Genomic DNA, 19816 nt, shown 5'->3' with positions numbered 1-19816 from the left:
TGTAGTCCTCTTCATTTCAAATGCAATATTCTCCACATATGTAGGGTGTAAGATTTTTTGTTTTTGCATAGGATAGACTTAGGAGGGGGCAGGGGAAGGCGAAGAATGAGGTATATTCAGTTAAATTTAACTCCTATTTTGCTGCATAATTATATTAGAAACATTTTTAAGAATTTAAGAATTTATATCATGTGCCTTGTAATGTAGGTAAAAAAAAGGTGGAGGAGGAGGCATAGTGGGGGCAAGGGAAGGTCTAGGAGGAGATATCTAAGGTTAAATTTAACTCATTCTGCTACATTATTCTACTGCATTATTATATCAGAAGGTTTTTTAAGAATTTATATCATGTGCCTTGTACTGTAGGTAAAGAAAGGTGGATGTGAACTGTTGAATATCTCTCTGTGAGAGAGACAGAGACAGAGGGTGGAGTCCTCTTCATTTCAAATGCAATTTTCTCTTGACATATGTAGGGTGTAAGATTTTTTGTTTTTGCATAGGATAAACTTCCTTCTGCATATAATTTGTGTTAAATATTTTTTTTTGTTTGTAATTTACAGTTATGGTTAATATCTCTCATTTCAGAAAATTTCTTTTAGGCCCTCAACTCCTTCCGGGTGGTAGGAGCAAAAGCGATTTGATCGGTGGATGCAGGTCGAGTAAATCCGCTATCTCAGAGGACACATTCGGCATTAATAATTGATCAGGGAAACACACGAGTATCAGAGGGAACACATTAGTAAGGAAAGAACACCATCTATCGATCAACGGAAACGCATTCCAACACATCGATCCTGAAAGTAGCGAAGGAAGGGTAAGCTCTCAATTTCTCATGAGTGTTTTTTTGTTTTTTTCTTCGTTTTTTAAAAAATATTTCTCATTATATTTTATGGTTTTGTTTTTGTTGTGTTCAATGGGCCAAGAAATTAAGGCTAATCCAAACAATTCAACTAATGAAAGTTCCAAAGTTCCATGGGTGTAGTCGGTGCAGCAAAGTCTAGAGAGCAGGTATGTGTGGTTTAATTTATCAAATTTTATGCAACATAATTATATGATATGTGTTTTTTGAAATTTGGAGGGGCTATTAAGGGTTTATGATTTGTGGTCTTTGCAAAATGTACTTATTTATACTTAAAAGTCTTTCGACTCTCTTTCTTTCTCTATATATATTCCATGAAGACAAGTGCATATTTGATATTTTAGAAAGAAATAGAATATAGATATATAGATTCCTTTCATCACTTTATGCTGCTTCTCAAATTTTACCACTCCAAGTAGACTTTTGCCACTTTTGCTCTTTCTTCAGATTTTACCAAAACAACTAAACTTACACATCTTCTTCTAGGAAGTTTCAAATTCCTTAAATAAGAAAACTATTTCTTCATACAATAAATTCTTCCACCAGATTTGCAAACTAGTCAAAATCCTAGAAATTTTTTCTTCATACAATAAATTCTTCCACCAAATTTGCAAATTAGTCAAAAGTGATTTTGACTAGTTTCATCATCGGTGCTTGCAATGACAATTTTCTTTTGAGAGCTCAATACCCTATGAACATGCATAAATGAGACTTGCAGATTTAAATCTCACCTCTGTAATTCTTTCCATAATCAGGAGTAGTAATATGTTTTCTAGATTGTAATTCCTTTTTCCTATTTCACAATGTTCTTGGGTTCCCCCAAAGTATGAAGGCTCTTGAAGACCTTTTGTATATGCAATTTTTAGCAGCAACCAAGAACACGAAGTTCAATTCTATTTAACTAAAGAAAAATTTGGACTGAGTTCTTGTAGGATTTTACTCTTCCAAGCTGCTCAGATAATGATGCTGTAAAGCCCCTCAAGAATTATGCGCATAACTGAATCTGTTAGTGTAATAAAGCTTGTATTACATAAAAGTCAGCAAGCATTTGTGCTCAGCAAAAGGTACAAAGACCAAATATATATTGTTTCCTTGAAAAGAAAATAGAAGTTTGGGTTTTGTACCATTGTGTTAATCAAATTTTCACATTCATTCAATTAAAAACCTCAAAAGTATGGAAGTGGCAAAGAAAACACGATTTAGAGCATGGCATAAGTGATTGGATGCAGAATGAATGGTTAAAGATATAAGTACAATAAGAGTTTCAACTTTGAACCAGAATCTCCAGGTTAAAATTGATGTTGAAAATTTGCTCATCCAAACCAGATTGATATAATGAGAAATGCAGTCACCTGCATCCTCCAACTTGCTAGAGAATATATTCTGAAAGGATTGATTTTATTTAATTCTATAGATAAAATCTAGATGACTCTAAAAAAATTAAGAGAACTCCCTTGCGATGCACCTAGATAAAAACATTAATGCTCTGGTATATATGATACAAAATGACACAGAACAAATTGTTAGTAAACTAAGATAGTTTTTGGAAAACTACCAACTGAAAAACTTAATATATATTCAACTAGTCAGTCAAGTAGAGGGTTCACTTGGTGGTTTAAAGTGAAGCAGGAGAAAGGTCAGGTTCTATATGGGACTTTGCATCTGTTCCACACAGAAAGTGCAAGGAAGGGAAAGGATGAGCCCATGCAAAACAAGATCAATTGGGGAGTAGATCTAATTAAGATAGAAATTTCAGTACACTAGAAGAACCAGGTGAAAAAAACTCCATAGAAAAATAGGTAATGGCAGGCAAATAACCTAGTTCTCTGAATGGTGGGCAGCATTAGAGGCACCAATTTTAGCAGGTGTAAGGCCAATAAACTTCATTGTATGCCAATAATGTGTACTTTAATGCTTGTTCTTACATTGTCTAGTACCTACAAGAATGTTTCTCATTGTTCCTCCAACAGTCTAGTATCTTTGGCAAGCTTTGCAGAAATGCATATGCTGATATTTATTGGAATTTCTAAGTTTAACCCATTAGAAACCCTTCATGTACTTTTCCGATTTATTTCTGCCTACTTGTTCTGATTAATTAACGATTTATTTACCATGTAAATATTGAAAATAAATACAAGTACATGCTCAACACATTACAGATCATCAATTGAAGGAAACAAAACAAGCACACAAGTGACACCGTTGTTTTTGGACCAATGTCCCCGGAAAAACACAATGTGGGAAAATTGGTGCAGCTATCTGAGGGTTTAAATTATTAAGCAGTTTCAGAATACAATTTGGGTGCCAAAACCCCCTCACCCAACAGAGAATAATTTCGGCAGTGGTACCTCTCAGTCGGAGACAGATGTGATGGCTGAAACCCCGAAGAAACACTCTGACAGCTCCCAGCTCCAATCTGCCCCACGGAAACCCCAACGTCTGCCTCTAGAGACTGCGTCAGGGCTTCTTGGCCGAGCGTCAATCCAGCATCAACCCAATAACCCCTGCGTCAACCTCTGGAGGCACTCCGTCAGCCTCTAGAGCCTTTGTGTCAGCCTCTAGAGCCTCTGCGTTACCCACGCTGGCTCTCTGAGGCACTGCGCAGCTCCTGGCTGGCTTTGCGTGGGCCCTAGCTGGCTCTGCGTGGCCTCTGGTTGGCTTTGCGTCCCTCTCTCTCGGCTTTTGCGCTGATTCTCCCGGTACCCTCTTTGCCTCTCTGCTTCTGTATTCACTACCCCTTAGTTGCAACTCTGATCACTCTTTCGACTTCCTCAACAAACCTAACCCCAGAAAATCGAAATCTTGATCAACTTGGTGTGTTCTCCAAGTGACCCTCAAGCCTCCTTTTATACTTTTCTCGTTGACAATTCAACGACCGAGATTAAGTCCCTAATCAATGGCTAAGATTAATTCTGGCTTGATCCATGACTTTTGGACCATTCTAACACAATTTTATATTAATACACATTAATATTTTATTTTCCCTAAGTTTAGACTTAAACTTAGGGACTCCATTAAAATATTAATTATTTTAATATCTCTCACACTGTTTAGAATCTGCTCAAACGCTAAGTCACTTGACACGGGGATTCGTGACACGTAGGATTCGGGATTCGTGGTGTCGGATTCGGGACACGCTGACCCCCGGAACAAGACACGTTAGGACACGTTATATATTATTTTATTAAAATATATATATATATATATATATATATATATATATATATATATATATATAAATATATATATATATATATATATATATATATATATATATATATATATTAAAAATTAGTTATTAGCATATTTCTTACACAAATTTTAATTAATGATACAAATTTATTGATTTCAAACATAGATCTTCATCTATAGCTATTAGCATGCATAGTACATACAAAATTCAAATAAATGTCAGTGGTACTGGTCACATAAATGATAAATCTATTAAAAATTTAAATCAAGATTCATAATTCATAACTGAAAGACAACTTACAACTACAAGATAGTAAGATAAACACACTGACAACTGTAGTTTTCTCATTAAGTCATCAAATCAAAATCTGTTACATAGGTAGTGTTGGTGAATCCAAGGTCAACATAATTGTGGAAGTGAAGATCGTAGTGAAATTTTTTTGCCCCCTGGACTTAGAAGCTCTATGTTGCACTCTGGAATTAATGGGATCAGTCAATCACAAGGGGGCACATGTCAGGAGACAACACCTGACAGATCTGTTGTCGTTCATCCCAGTATTCACAACATCAGTTGGTTATTTATCAGCCAATTTCTAATTCCTCCAAATGTTTATTTGTAAAGGTTAACTTGGATATTGTCCAAAGCAAGAATAAGGAAACAATCCAATTAAAAGAAGATCGAGATCCCCATAGTGTTTACAAAAGTAAGGACAGCAAGAGAGACCAAAGTTATCGCCATGATATATAGACAGAATGTTCTAACTTCTAACCTTATAGGAAAAGGGTAAAAAAAGAGAATCAAGATGGACATAACACCAATCAGAGGGATTCTGCAAATGTCGAGGAATACTTGAGCAAAGAGTTATCAGTTCACAGAAAAGTGCATCACAATATTCAGTTGGAAGCACGGGCTATATATAGATTGTATTACTAATTAAATCCTGTCGAAAATGAGGTAGAACAGTAGATCTAAGAGCTTTTTCATCAAATGTTTCATAATCCATACACTAAGCTTTCAGTCTTGTTAGTAAGAAGGATGGAATTATTGAGATGGGTGTTCATTACTGGGCACTCAAGAAAGTTTCCAACAAGGATGCGCAGGTCTTCCGAGCAATGATGATTTGCTAGACACTGCGGTGATGCCTGACCAGTGACGTTGGGTGGAACTGGACTGTGGTCGTTCGGTGGTTCGCTCCTCGCAGCAACAAAGAATGATCATTCACACAGCTCGACGCCCCTTTTTAACATTGCAGAACCCTCAAAACGAATCACAAAACCCTCAAAACGCGTCGAAAAACCAGGACTCGCTTTCCAGGATCGAGACACGATTTCTAAATCGGGGCACGTTACGGGACACGACGTGCCACAATAGGACACGACGTGCCCTCTAATCCTGACACGAATCGGCACAGAATCGTGTCCGATTCGACCGATTCGGGATTCGTAGCTTGTTTTGAGCGAATCCGGTTTCGTAGATTTCTGGGTATTGGAGATTTCATGTGCCTTAGCCTCTCCACCAATTTTCGTGGCTAGAGCACATTCGATGCTACCCCAAATCAACAATATTCACGTTGCAATTAGTGTAATTATTCTGATAGTAGAACTTGGTGCCTAAACTATCACAACAAGGAAAACGTAATAGCTTGTCAATTTTTTTTAGCATCTTGTCTTTATTCCCATTTTGCTCAACTTCTTCCTTATTTGTTTCATCTTTTGGCTTCTCCTCCATTGTTGTTATAGGAATTTTTTTCTCGAGATCTTGCTTAGATGTCTTTTGACCTTCTACACTGCAATCATTAGTAATAGAAGAATTTCTGTGCTCTTTGGACAGACCGTCATCTTTTGACTTGGGGTTGATCACTTCTTTTGTTTATTAAATTATTTATCCCCAAAGTGGATTAATCTAAAGGAACGGTTTGCATGAATATAAAAGAGGCCCCCTGCTATGAAGAATTTGGTATCTATGGATAAATACTAATTCCCTAGATAAGTAGCCATATCTAGAACAACAGTTTAAAGCACTTTAGCCTTTTCCTATAAGCAATAGATAAGACAAAGAGAATGAGAAGACCTACTTGTAGTTCCACTTTTCTCGTCTCCTTTGTATCGGTATTGTCGCTCCTTGCCGTACTTAATGCGCTTGAGAAGTACTTGTAAACATCAACAGAAGACAAAGAACCAATCAAAGCAAAAGATCTATTGATTACAAGTAAATGGAATCAGATACATTCACACATATAAGCATCATATAACAAGATAAGCATATGGAAAAAGGTTCAAATACTTTATTGAATAGAAGAAGGAATTACAACCACCAAGTTTGATTCGAAGTCACTCCACATCCACATCACATCAAAAGCATGACAAAATTGTAGCATAACAATACTTGTCTCAAAGTCAATTCTCATAGCAACATTATCTCCTTACAATTCAACATAGTCCAACCCTTGATCACTTAGATGAGTGTTCAATTTATAGGAAGATGGAGGAGGTTATGTCATAAATGGGGGTATTGAATGGCCTTCCATACTTAGAATTAGTTCCATGGAGGAAGGGATGAGAGGATAAGATGCATCTTAACTCATTTCTCACCCATTTTCGAGCTCATAGGAGTTGATAAGTGAGGGAAACTTCTAGGAGATTCCAAAGATAAGAATATTCCCCAAACCCTATGTGAATTTCTCTCAATCTCGCCCAGCGCAAGTGAAAGAGGGCCTAAGTGCTCTGCAGAGCACCTTGGCATGGACTCAACTGCTCTGCAGCGCACCCTTACATGGGCCTACCTGCGCTGCTCCCTTTAAAGGTCATTTCAGGATGTCTTCAAGTCATGAAATTGTCTGGGACAAAGGCATTCAAAGGGTTGACTTGTTTAGGGCATGTAGCAACTGAAATTAGGGTTTGATGAGCGCTAAAACACTGATCTGGATGATGGGAGTGATGTGCCCAAATGGATCTGTAACACCCCCACCAATCTTTTAGATAAACAAGCACAAAATGGTTGCACCGACCTACTTTTAGTAGAAGCAAGAGTGATGCTGTAATGTTGCAACACTGGGACAATTGCCTCCAGTTGCAACTTTTGTACATCAGTATTCCCAGAAAATTCTGCAGTCTTGCAGTAAGTCACTTTTCAACACAATCATGTTGTTCCTGTCTTTTAGCCCATGCCAATAAGAAATCCTGAAATCTTGAATGAGAAATCAACCTTGTTTTTTGGTTTGCTATCACCCTGTATAATTTCTTTTTCTTGAAGAGTTTAAAATTATGAAATCATTGTCTGTAATATTTTTGACACAATGCAAATTGTGTTCCTTTACTGAAATCAAAATACTCTTTGAATTGATGTATATATCTTCCCCTTAGTATGATGTTATTATATCAAACCAAAAGGTGACATTCACAAGAAGAAAATGAGTGATTATCCACGACCATGTGTGTTTTGACCACATGAAGAATGGCAATGAACATTAACTGGAAATGACGATGTCAGTTTCAATTGCATGGGGGAGATACTAATGGCCATACTCTATCCCCTCACTCAAGGTATCCGCTATAATGACTAATTACTCATAGAATCAGAGTAAGTTAGGTTATAGGTTAACATCTCTTCTTCTATCTCTAGATCTCTATGTCTATTTGTGTGTGTGTCTAAAGTTGTCATGAAAGAAGGGAAACAAATTGGAAACATACACCAATGCAAGGAGCCACAACATTAAGAAGTTACATTAATTATGCTTTTGGTCACTTATTTTTATTCAGGAAACAAAAGGATCAATGAAGTCAATTGTCAAAAGAATCCCAATATGTTGTTTCCTTCAAATAGAAATTATTGACACATTTCATAATCCCTCTTCAACAAGCCTAGCTAACAATGCACATCATGAAAACTGTTGAGACATTTTTTAAAGAATGATCAAAGATTTGGGAAGAGTTTTTTTGAACAAGAAAACAACAATGGGATGTTTCTTCTATCAATAAAAAGTTGGTTGGTGTATTACACTGTCAATGAACATATGTGACTAGCATATTATAATATTCCTTAGGGTAAAATTGCCCTAGGGTTGGATATAGTACATGAAAAAATTTGTATTTTATTAGTATCATAGTACTATTTTCAATTCTTGCAAATAGAAATAATATTGATTTCAGTAAACAGTGTAACCGATGATTTAATTCCATCAACAGTTCATGAATATGCTACTAGTTCATGTAATGCTTACTAGGTTATAAACCCCCAGTGCTACTAAGATTCATATCCACAACAATTGTTGACATCCCTGTTGCCCTAGTGCTATTGGTCTGACCTTCATTCAACCCTAGTATTAGCTAGACTTTGCTAACTCTTGCTTCCTTTTCTTTGCCACAGTAGAATTAGTCAGGTTTGTTTGCCACGGATCATGCCATAGAGTTGCCTCACGAATGTCCCGCTGCCATAGTCTCGCTCTAGGCTCAAAATGTTGCCACTGACTTGCCCTAGAGAAGGTTACCGCTGCTTCAACCAACCCTCCAGGGATAACCGCTGTCACATTAGGGTATTAGCTCTTAAACGATCAGGGTTCAGGCCTTATGCTATCCAATGTTATCCACCCAAATCTAGAAAGAAGTCGCTATCCAAATAGAACTTCAAGTGTTTACTCACTATTGCAGCCAGGTCACAATTGACTTCAAATCTCTGCATTGTCACAAAAGTGTGCTTGATTCACTGTCGATAGACTTCCGTTGCCTGATATTTGTGTGAACATACTTGTGCTTCCACAAAGAGATGTCCGTGGCCCAGAATAAGAGTCTTGCTCCCCTTAGTTGTCTTAGACAGACCTTGATGCTATCGAATAAGCTGTCTGTGTCTCAGATGAGGGCCTTGCTACCCTAGAATTATCTTAGCCAAGCCTCAGTGCCATAGAATGAGTGTCTGTTGCTTAGATGAGGGCTTAGCTACCATAGAATGGTCTTAGCCAGGCCCTAGAAGGGTTCTGTTGGCTCAGATGGAGGTTTTATGCTCTAATTTGTTGCTCCATAGAAGCCTTAGTCTGCCTTGCCACCTTAGATTTTAGCCACAAAAACCCCAGAATAGATGAAATATGCCATATAGTGTTTTCTAAAGCCAAATATCCCACAAAAAATCTCCCCTTGCTTGCCAAAAATTAGATGAAAGATGCCTCAAAAGATTAGGCCAAACATAATAGAGAGAGAGAAGGGATTGGCTAGGGTGGGATCTTTCACCATCGAAATCAATCAAAGAAAAAGGGGTCTTAAAACCCTCAGAGCCTCAGTTCACAAATCAGAAAGATTAATAATCCATGACGAGAAGAATGATTCTCCTCTTATTTATAGATTCCCTCTGGGGTCTTCTTTCCTAAATTTAATTTGAAGGGCTACAAGTTTCCCTCCACTTAGCCCCAATTTTGGCTTCTTCCACAAGTTTTCCTCTAATGACCCCAATTTACCCAATGTTACCCCAAAACATTGAATAATGGGTTTCCCAATTTATAATTGACTATAGCCTATGGGGTTGGATAGGCTACTTCGTCCTCCCTTGGGCAATTAATTAGAAGAGGACATTACACATATTATGAGTGCACATACATCAAATATCTAGATCATTTGAATCTAAACCTTAAGGGATGACTATATGAAGAAAAAGGAAAGCACATATCAAATAGTCCTACTGGACATCATTTGGTTAGTAACGTGCACTACCTTTACAATTTCCTCGGATTGGATCTATACTTCACTGCTTTGACATTATGTTGCATGGCACTCGAGGCAGTGAAGTAAGAGAAAATTGATATATTTGTAAGTAAACCTCCATGACAATTGTTGTAGTCCCGAGTAAAAAATAATGGAGGTTATCTTAGTTATCTCCATATACAACAAGAAAACTTCTCTCACAGAGCCCTAGAGTCCCCTCTGGAATTACTTACTATTGCAAAATTATCTTGCTCTCCTATTTTCTTGTGGAAGATTCCATTTTGTGTACAATATATGACTTGCTATATAATGTTTTTAAAAGCTTAGCCCCCCTTTAAGTAGCCTAATGTGATCCCAACACTAGAATCACTTCAAAATTAATTAAAATCATTTTAGAATTAAAACAATAAAGAATAATAATTTAACCGTTTCATCCCCAACTAAATAGGGAATGAAATTTATATTAAAATTTGAGTGTGAAATAGTTGTTCCAAATTTGAAAATGGGTCTGGTGCATCCATGGATGAGAGTATAAGTTACATGGATATGGATTTATTTATATAAATTCGGGATTTGAATACATGGAAAGAGTGCACTTACACAAATGTATCATTAAAAAATGTCATGGACCATAAAAATAAAAAATTAAGATCTCTCGATATATCTTTGCCAAATCGAGGCTTCACATTTTCAACAAGTTTGAAACAAAGGTTCTTGAGTGGGTCCTCTGATGCCTCCAAATTGGAAACTGGTCCTGAGCAGGTTTGGATCCGAGTCTATGTAAATGCAGATTCTGGATCCTCCATAGGCTGTGTTGATAACAACAACTACACAATAAGAGCATGGGTTTATATGAATTAAAGGTGGAGGTGATATTGCAATTACACAAGAAATACAATGACCTAAACACAGTTTGCTTGAATTGTCTTCTTTGTGCCAACACTACATATATAATAAAATGTTTTTATATGGAATATGAATAAACAAGAAACTGGAAGAAGACATTCGTTATAACAAGTTACTTTCCAACTAGTTTGATTGTTATGAAATCTCCAAGCATGACTACACAAGAGTTGATGGCATAGAAAAATAGTATCAGAATATATGTTAAAAGTTCAAATCGTATAATGCCCCTAGAGTCACATCCTAAATAAGGAGAATACCTGTGGCAGTCCCTATGATCAACACCTTTATGCCTATGATTATAGTTGTGATCATTTGATCTACTATGGTAATCATGGCCACAACTAAAGAAATTGTGTTGGAATGGATCCAACGAGTGTTCTTCTGGTTTTGGTGACCTCAGAAACAAGCCCTGGTTGTAACTCAATCATCATTTGCTGGTCAGATCCCATATCTTACTCTTAGTCCAGGGGTGTTTTAGCTATAGCTTTCAGTATTTTCCATCAAATCAAAAGCAGTAAGATAGTGCTAGAAGAATTTACTTTTAAGGTGAAACTTTCACTGTTTTTCATCAAATCAGAAGCAGGGCGACGTGGCAGAAGGATCTGCCTTTTGTTCTGATCAAACAAATGTAGAGCTGGATAAAAGGTAAGAGCTTTAATACAATGAGATCTAGATTTGTGCAGCCGACCAGATATTAAATTATTATGTTGAATGCATTTGAAAATTTGAATATAGACATGAATTTATGAGAATGCAATTTTATTATTTAAAAAAAAATGATTGCCACTCCTTGACTCTTGAAGGAAGATTGTTCCAAGTGGTATCAGAGCCCACGTTTCAACACTGGGCCTCGGGGTGAAGATGATTAGTATGTTAAAATAATCATACATATGTGGGGTTTTCTCAACATTAGTTTGCCATGCAGAACTATTCAATTTGGAAGGACCTTTACTTGGTCTTGGTATTATGATTAACGGAGTTCATAATAGGACTGTGAATGAGGGTGACAACAGGATATGCCATCTGGTACACTAGGAAATATATTTGTGAATCCCAATTTTAATATCGCACTCCATGGATGGCTTTCCAATTCATGTATCACATCAATTTGTTCTTTTTCTACAAAGGATTCCAGAATGGAATTAGGAGCACATGCTTCTAGACCAAATCGAATAGATTCTTAGTAAGGACTAGAACCCGATACAACTACAAACTTGTGCCAAACCTACAATACAAGATACCAGCATGAAGGATTGCCATAACCAATACACTATGTAAGGGTGATACTTAGCCCTGAGAACAAGGATACATCTCCAAATTTCTCCAAATTTCTTACCTCCAACGAGAAATAAGGCTTCAACTGGATCTTATCCCAAAGATGGATGTAATTTTCTTAGATAAGATAAGATAAGATAATTTTATTAATGTCCAACAAATGACCATAATAGGTCAACGGGACTGTCGGTTACAATGATTACATCATGCCTAGCCGGTGGACCAAACGGTCCCCTTTAACATTTCTTTTAAAAAACAGAGAATACATCTATAATCTAAGTAAATGTAAATGTAGAAGCTAGAAGCTCTCGACTTTGAAACAAAGCACTGTGATGAAGCAGAGAAGGAGAAGAAGGAGAAGAAAGGAGTCTCTTGTCTAGTTCCTACTCCTAACATCCAAGGTCGAGAGAAGAAAACTGAGAGAAGCTTGTTTAAGTCTGCTGTCTTGTGGGCATATTGGGTTGTCGCTGCTGTTGCCTGGAGGTTTTAGGGCGCCTCCCAGGTGTGGATCCAATCTTGGAGTGTTGGTGCAGTCTGGTGGGTCGCCCCCCAGGACCGCACTGATCTGGTCTCAGTGTCTGCGGGTCGTTCAATGGTTCTTTTGGTGCCTCGCGCTGATGGTAGTGCTCTAAAGAAGTCCGTGATCTTCTGCGTGGTGTCCGATCTGGTGGGGGGCTCAAGAAAATGGGCCCGAAATCTGAAGGCCTCTTGGAGATAAAGTGCAAGGCATATCGGATCAACATATTTGAGGAAGTTGGTCAAAGTCTGAGAAGACCTGAAGAGACAATGGAAACGACCTCGAATCTCGTAGTAAGCAGGGCATTCGAAGATGAAGTGTGTCTCTGTCTCTATCTCCTGTAAGCGACAGAGCTGGCAATTCCTATCAGCCCTATCGATTTGGTGATCTGTCTCCACCCGAAGTTTGTGAGACCCAACTTTGAGTTGCCCAAGGGGGTTTCTAAGGGCATGCATCCAATGCTGGAACGTGTACTGGGGTTTGATGATGAGCCCATCCTTTATCTCCAGACAATGCTCCACTTAGAAGGCCATTTTTGGACGCAACCCATTGGGAGGATTGGTCCATGTAGTTTGAATGTATTGTCTGTAAATATCCTCCTTAATGATTTTATTCAGCTCTTGCTGATTGGGAAGGAGGTGGCCTGGAGCATTTAGAGAGTACTGAAAAGGAGGGAGATGGTCAATCTGGATTCCTGAAGCCTCCAAAAGCTTTGTCACACTAGTATACCAACATTTGGATCGGCTTGTCTGCATACGGGTGATGTTCTCCAAGGAGCAATATGCTAAATATGGGTATTTGTCACGACCCTTCCTCGCGTCTGCCAGGCCTTGGAGCCTGTGCAAGAGGGACACTAACCTGAATAACACCTCTAGGCGGAAAGGTTGAGCCCCGAACTCTGCTAGAATGATGTGCTGAGGAACTGTCTGCTTGCACCTAATGAAACGACGCAAAAGGAGGGTTTGGACCCGCTCTGCTGAAGCCCATTCTGACTCTAGGAGAGAGGGACCCCAAATCTCTAAGCCGTAAAGCACTGTGGGGCGAATCAAAGTGTCCATGATGCTCATTTTGGACGAGATGTCCTGGAAATGGTGTTGGAAACACTGCCTCTCTAGAAGGGGTAGGGAGCCATACCCTTTGTTGATTTGAGGCTGAACGACTGGCCGCAAGCTGAAGCGAGGTCATGAAAACTGAACTCCCAAATATGTATAGGTGCTGACAATCTCGATCTCTTCTCCTTTAAATAGGAAGTGGAAGTCCGAGGTTTTCTTGACTCCATTGAAGATAATCACTTTGGTTTTACCCAAGCTCATAGTTAGATGCCTTCGGTCACAAAAAGCTGCGAGAGCATCCGGCTGTCTCTGAAGGCCTTCTTGGGAGGAGACAATAAGGGCAATATTGTTTGCAAAGAGGAGGATGGAAATCAGGACCTGGTGAAGAAGACACCCATCTATATCCTAGATATGCTCCCGGAGGAAGGACTCAAGCTCATCGATATGGATCCCGAATAATGTAGGAGAAAGGGGGCATCCTTGTTTGACTCCAATGGTGCTTCGGATGAAATCCGACATTCCTCCGACTGTGCGGAGATGGCCAAGGACGACCTCATTGAGGCGCATGATAGCTGTCAGGAGAGTTGAGGAAATGCCAATCTCTCTTAGCCTTTGGAAGATATCTTCCCTCAGGACTGAGCCAAAGGCCTTCCGGAAGTCTACAAAGCAGCAGTACACTTTAGAGGATCGATGCCTAGCCTCCTCGATCACCGCACGAAGAATAAGGATGTGGTCGATCTTCTGGTGGTCTGGGCGGAATCCTGCTTGGCCCTTGGCCCTGAGCTGTCTCTGCTCAAGGAAATGGGAGAGTGTCTTGTGGAGTGCCGTAGCATATAGCTTGGAGAATGTGTGCCCAACCATGATTATCCTGTAGTTGTTGGGGTTGGAAGTAGGCCCTGACTTGTGGATCGGGTAGATAACATGGTGTGACCAACCATTCATAAATCCATCCCGAACCACCTGGTTGAAAAGGTCCACCAGATATCCTACTAGGGGGCAAAGACCATGCTTGAAGAATTCTGCCTCGAAGCCTTCTTTTGTTTGCTTCCCTGCTGCTATTCATTGTCCATATTGCCTCTTTGATATCTTTGTCGGAGAAAAGGTGGCAGGAGGTTGGGGGGGGGGGGGGAGTAACCTGAATCAGAGGCTGCCCAGGAATGTCATACAGCTGAGAGGTGTGAGAGAACATTGAGGCAGGATCAAGGTTGACAGGGGTAGGTGAGCGCTGGGAAAGGATGGTCCCCCATAAATCTTTAGGGGAGCGAAGGAGGAGAGTAGAAAGAACTTGTCTCCTATGGGCAATGAAAAGGCGCTTCTTGCGGCGAAGGAGGCGACGTTACGCTGAACAGGTCTGGGTATGTTGGTAAGGAGTTCTGGAATGCGTGTCGGAGGTCTTGATGCATAGACTTGCATTCCTGGTCATACCATTTGTTTGTAGGGCAATTTCTCGGTTTGCAGGAGGTGGTGGTGGTGGGAAGGGTTGGAACGCAGCTTCCCAGATTGCATATGAGAGGCACTGGTATTTGTCCTTGGCGGAGCTGAGAGAGGTGAAATGGGACTCTAATGGGAGTGTCTGTCTGAGGATAGAGGAGAAGAGATTAGGGTCACCCTCCTCAAATCGGAAGGTGGTCCTGGGAGGCCTGCGGGGAAGAGTAGGAGATGGATTTGGGAGGTTAAACTGCAAAGAGAGCGAGACAAGTGCATGATCTGCGAGAGGGATGGGGGTTATCGAGAAATTTTTGATGTAAGGGAGGAGATCTGGGTTTGCAATAACGTAGTCAAACACACTTGCTCCGCCTCCAAATGGTCTGCACGTAAAGAAGTGCGAGGATGGGAAACATGGTAGGCCATTCAGAATTACCAGCTCATGAGATTCTCCCAACTGTAGCAGATATCTCCCATAGGCAGTGGTGGGTCCCAAGTGGTCCTCGGAGGTCTGGTGCATGCCGATCATGGTCGGGTCAATCCCCCGAGTGCAAAATATATCCTCTGTCCGGTCGTGCATAGGAGTCTGGAGGTCTTTGGTCCGAGCATTGAAGTCCCCCGTGAGAATGACGTCCCCTACTGCCGAAAACCTGGTGATGTCAGAGCACAGGTTTGTAAAAGGGTCTTTGTCTGAGCTATTGTGAATATCGTAGGAAGACGAGATAGGTGGGAAGTAACAGACTGTGACATAAATGTCTCTTGGAGGTGATGTTCCGGCTCTGATCTGAATCCACATGAATTTGGCATACTCATCGGTCGCGACCACCAATACTCTGCTCCTGAGGCTATCACGGATGAGGCAAGCCATACCCCCTGATCCCCTGACACCTCCTGAACTCCGTGTCTCCTGTCTGCAAATTGCAGTCCACTGGTATCCTGTAATGGTTTTGACATTAGCATAAAAAGTGCAGAGATATTTCTAGTGTCCAAGTCAAGTTTCAAGTCCATTGTATTTATGATACAATAATTGGGTGCTATGTGAAAGGCACCAATAACTTAATCCTGATGTGAAGATAAGGAAAACAAATTGTTGTTCCCTCTGTTACCTAGATTGTAAAGCAGAATTGAACAGAATAATATATATATCTCTGGTTAATAAACATGTTTCCTGCTGTAGTGATTGGGTGAAATCTACTACATTGATTGGAGCTGTAACAAGAGTGATTTTCGTGATGATGTTGCCAAATCTAGCTCACGGAGAAGTAGTTATATAAGCTTTGAGAGGCCAACTGTAGATGAGAATCCTGAATGCTCAATTTCTAACAGGGATAATGGCTGCCTGGTGCTGAGTGATGGGTTGCAAACAATGCTTGGTTTACTCTAGATACCCAGAGAAATAAAGGTGTGCTCTACATGAAAGACTTCTTTCCCTGAAGTTACCTCAGTGGCTTCCAAAATGTATACAGGTGATCTCGAGCCAAGGACACAAATTGTACCGTTTTGCAATTCAAGTGCTAGTGTTCCATAACAAGGATACAAATTGTACCATTTTGCAATTCAAGTGCTTGTGTTCCATAACAATCCAACCGAATTCCTGGAGCAATAATGACCCTAGGATCCTTTGCCAAAGAACTCTCAGTCATCATTCTTTAACATGAAAACAAATGAATGCCCTTAAAGAGAAGTGGATGCCCCATACTCAAAGCATGATCCTATACTAATTAATATGAGGGAATATCTTGACAAATAGTTTCATCTCCAAGTTGTTTGCTGCCAAGAAAAGTGCCCAGAATGGACCTTTTCCTACAGCAGCAAGTCTCTTTACCAACTGTCATTCACTTCTTAGGGAAGGGCTACTCAAACATAGTTAACAACCACAAATAATGAATTCCCCTGGAATATGTGCAAAATTCAGAGATTGTCTAGAACAAACTATTACAAAATGAATCTAGAGCGAGGACAAGTGGCTATCATGAGTCATGGCTACTCAGAGATTGGGGTGTTGCTGTTTAGTACTGTAATATTCTCCTTATTTATCCTGGAAACTTGCATCCCTGATTTTAATTGAGGGCGTATGTTCTTGTACAAAACTGGGCTGCCTGCAGAGGCTTAGCCTCACCTTACGTCGTTGGCTTTCTTGTCCTCTTATATAAATAGAGGAAGGAGGGAGCCCGCTTATACATTGTTTTGACCATATTATCTTAGAGATGAGTAGCACATTGGACATGCTCCTTTTCTTGACACTCTTCATCACCATATCTTCCTGTCCTGGGATACTAGGTCTTGGAGCAGTTCAAAGTTCCACTATAGATAATATTTGATCCTAAAGGAGGCAAGGAAACTGTGATTGTGACAAACCCTAAAGGATCAGAAAGCATAGTTCTTTTAGCTCTTGTGAGAGAAGAACACTAGGTAGCAGTGAGGAAACATCCTGGACACTTCTGGAAGGCAAAAAAAATAAAAATAAAAATAAAAATTTAGATGTATGTCTCAAGGAGGTATGCTGATGAGAATGGTGCCCCTAAAATAGCACAGAATGCAATTAGTGGCCTGTCAGTGACTTTCATGCTGACCCTAAGGGAGATAATTGACCGAGTAGGTGTAGGATACAAAAAATTGAAAAGTGTCAGGCCAGGCAGTAACTCCTTAAAGCAAAATTGATTCGTGTGTATTATTCCTTTAGGAAGGTCTTCATTATATACACGAGGGAGAGACTGTTCACTTCATCTCTCGATGACTATTCATATTACTTATTTATCTATTTACATTATATTCACCCAATCCTGATGATTAGGTGTCAACATTCCCCCCCTTAATCTGAAGGGATGTTGGTGAGTCCAAGCATCATTTTGAATTGTTCAAGCTTTTCTCTTCCAAGCGCTTTGGTGAAGATGTCTGCAATTTGCTCATTAGTGGAACAATGACGGAGATGGATTGTTTTGGCTCAACATGATGTCGAATTAGATGATATTTAGTATTGATGTGCTTCGTTCGATCATGGAAGTTTGGGTTCTTGGCCAACTTTATTGCAGAGGTATTGTCAATCATGAGTGGAGTTGATTGTACTTGTTTTTCCTGCAAATCTTCAAGAATTTTCCTGAGCCACACAATTTCTTTTGTTGCTTCAACTGCTGCCATGTATTCTGCTTTTGTTGTGGAATCTATTGGAACTTGTTGTTTGTGTGATCTCCGGGAGACAGCTTCTGATCCAAGACTCATAGCATATCCTGAAGTAGATACCCCAGTTTCTTTGTCTCCATCGAAGTCTGAATCAGAGTATCCAATGAAGTTGAAGTCGTCCACTTGTGTATACTTGGTTCCAAAGTCTTGAGTTTCCTTCAAGTACCTTAGAACTCTTTTTGCAAGCAGACCAATGTCCCTCACAAGGCTTTTGCATAAACCTGGAGAGGATTCCAACAACAAACGAAATGTCTGGTCTAGTAGTAGTTAGGTAGTTGAGACTTCCTACAAGCTGTCTATACTTTGTTGCATCCTCAAATTCTTTTCCTTCAATAGATGTGAGCTTTAAGTTTTGTTCCATTGGAGTAGTAAGAGGATTGCATTCTGTCATGCCAAGCCTGTTCAACAGATCTCCAATGTATTTCTTTTGAGAAAGAAATATGGTCTTGGGTGTTGGGTTACTTCATAGTAATGAACATAGCCCAAATCAGTCATTTCAGAACTTTTCCCCAATTCCTTCTTTATGGATGCAATGTAGCTTTCATTGTTCCCTGTCATCAAAAGATCATCTACATACACCACAAGATATAAAATTGTTTTGCCAACTTTCTTGACAAATAAAGTTGCATCATCAAGATCATAATGTCTGAAATTGAGTTTCAGAAGATGCTCAGTTAGTTTTTCATACCAGGTTCGCGGTGCTTGTTTGAGGCCATACAAGGACTTCACAAGTTTGCATACTTTATGTTCATGTCCTTTCACAGCAAATCCTTCAGGCCGAGACATAAAAACATTCTCTTTTAGATCTCCATTTAAGAAAGTAGTTTTTACATCCATTTGATGGACTTTCCAACTGTTCTGAGCTCCTAGGGCAAAGATTGTCCGGATGGTAGCCCATTTTGCTGTGGGGGCAAAAGTCTCCTCATAATCGACCCCTTCCTTCTATGCAAAACCTTTTGCCACAAGCCTAGCTTTGTGCTTGTCAAGTGAGCCATCAGCTTTATACTTGTTCTTGTAGACCTACTTGTAGCCAATTGGTTTGGTTCCTAATGGAGGATCAACCAGCTTCCAAGTGCCATTCTTTATGAGGGCATCATACTCCTTTTGCATCGCTTCTTTCTATTCATCATGAGAAGCAGCTTCTTTGAAGGAAGTTGGTTCAAAATTTGTAGACAAGTTCAATTCACAATCATAAGAAACATCCATATCAACAGGTGAATTAGAGTCATCCACATCACCTCCATTTTGTCGGTTTGAATTTCTAGTTCCTGTCTTTCCAACTTCATCAGGATGAACACTTTCAAGTGTCTTTGTCAGCCACTTTAGGGGACCTTTCTCAGATGGTCCAGGCTGCTCCATTGATTGAGTTGGGACTGAATCAAGATCGAGTCTCCCAATTCTATCAATCACATCACTTAAAGAATCATCTGTTGTTGGAGTTTCATGCGGGAGAGACTGTTCTTCAGAAGAATATTCCACATGTTGATCTAGTATAGGAATCCCCCCTTCAAGATGTGGAATCTAATTATCAAATTCTTGAAATGATTTTGCTTTTGCGAATCTATCCAAGCGATCAAGTTGCTGCTCAACAACATTGTCAGTTTTGGATGATTCAAGAAAAATTACATCTCCTAGATACAACAAACTTTTTATTTACCATCATAGAGACGGTATGCTTTGGAGGTGTTTGAATACCCCAGGAAGATACACTTACGACTTCTAGCA

At 39.6% G+C, this 19816-nt stretch overlaps 1 long non-coding RNA gene across 1 annotated transcript; it reads left to right on the top strand.

Moving 5' to 3' along the window:
* Nucleotides 1-205: 205 nt before the first annotated feature.
* On the top strand, nt 206-805 carry LOC149243158 (uncharacterized). Its single transcript, XR_016245786.1, has 3 exons — nt 206-272; nt 364-466; nt 597-805. It is a non-coding gene; the product is annotated as an uncharacterized LOC149243158 (long non-coding RNA).
* The last annotated feature ends 19011 nt before the right edge of the window (nt 806-19816 follow it).

The sequence above is a fragment of the Pinus tabuliformis genome, chromosome 8 (genome assembly GCF_031772625.1).
Source record: "Pinus tabuliformis cultivar Carrire ecotype Pingquan chromosome 8, CPIR1, whole genome shotgun sequence".
Classification (NCBI taxonomy): domain Eukaryota; kingdom Viridiplantae; phylum Streptophyta; class Pinopsida; order Pinales; family Pinaceae; genus Pinus; species Pinus tabuliformis.
Note: the sequence above shows the minus strand (reverse complement) of the source record. Positions and strands in the feature narration are given on the sequence as shown.